The following is a 1,112-nucleotide window of genomic DNA, read 5'->3' on the forward strand; positions in this document are numbered from 1 at the left end:
CTCGTGTTGCATCCCCCACCCTCTTTTCAATTTTTCTTTTAAACCGCTGGACCGCTCGCTAAGGGTACTATCCGTTTAAACCGCTAAACCGGTAAGCAAGAGAAGTTGCGCGGAGAGAGAGGGTCAAGTACATTTTGCGCGTAGTACATGACGGATGCGATCATACCAGCACTAATGCACCGGATCCCATCAGAATTCCGAAGTAAAGCTTGCTTGGGCGAGAGTAGTACTAGGATGGGTGACCCTCTGGGAAGTCCTTGTGTTGCATCCCCCACCCTCTTTTCAATTTTTCTTTTAAACCGCTGGACCGCTCGCTAAGAGTACTATCCTTTTAAACCGCTAAACCGCTAAGGGAGAGAAGTTGCGCGGAGAGAGAGGGTCAAGTACATTTTGCGCACAATACATGACGGATGCGATCATACCAGCACTAATGCAGCGCATCCCATCAGAACTCCGAAGTGAAGCGTGCTTGGGCGAGAGTAGTACTAGGATGGGTGACCCCCTAGGAAGTCTTCGTGTTACATCCCCCACCCTCCTTTCAATTTTTTCTCTTAAACCGCTGGACCGCTCGTTAAGGATACTATCCTTTTAAACCGCTAAACCGCTAAGCGAGAGAAGTTGCGCGGAGAGAGAGGGTCAAGTACATTTTGCGCGCAATACATGACGGATGCGATCATACCAGCACTAATGCACCGGATCCCATCAGAACTCCGAAGTGAAGCGTGCTTGGGCGAGAGTAGTACTAGGATGTGTTACCCCCTGGGAAGTCGTCGTGTTGCATCCCCCACCCTCTTTTTAATCTTTCTTTTAAACCGCTGGACCGCTCGCTAAGGGTACTATCCNAAGCGTGCTTGGGCGAGAGTAGTACTAGGATGGGTGACCCCCTGGGAAGTCCTCGTGTTGCATCCCCCACCCTCTTTTTAATTTTTCTTTTAAACCGCTGGACCGCTCGCTAAGGGTACTATCCTTTTAAACCGCTAAACCGCTAAGCGAGAGAAGTTGCGCGGAGAGAGACGGTCAAGTACATTTTGCGCGCAATACATGACGGATGCGATCATACCAGCACTAATGCACCGGATCCCATCAGAACTCCGAAGTGAAGCGTGCTTGGG

General features: G+C 50.3%; 3 non-coding genes across 3 annotated transcripts; all 3 read left to right on the forward strand.

Moving 5' to 3' along the window:
• Positions 1-152: 152 nt before the first annotated feature.
• LOC116008687 lies at positions 153-271 on the forward strand. The gene has a single exon (XR_004096053.1). It is a non-coding gene; the product is annotated as a 5S ribosomal RNA (ribosomal RNA).
• Positions 272-408: 137 nt separating this feature from the next.
• On the forward strand, positions 409-527 carry LOC116008941. Its single transcript, XR_004096288.1, has one exon. It is a non-coding gene; the product is annotated as a 5S ribosomal RNA (ribosomal RNA).
• A 138-nt stretch (positions 528-665) lies between these two features.
• On the forward strand, positions 666-784 carry LOC116008721. The gene has a single exon (XR_004096084.1). It is a non-coding gene; the product is annotated as a 5S ribosomal RNA (ribosomal RNA).
• Positions 785-1,112: the final 328 nt, after the last annotated feature.

This window comes from Ipomoea triloba, chromosome 16 (genome assembly GCF_003576645.1).
Source record: "Ipomoea triloba cultivar NCNSP0323 chromosome 16, ASM357664v1".
In the NCBI taxonomy this organism is placed as follows: Eukaryota; Viridiplantae; Streptophyta; class Magnoliopsida; order Solanales; family Convolvulaceae; genus Ipomoea; species Ipomoea triloba.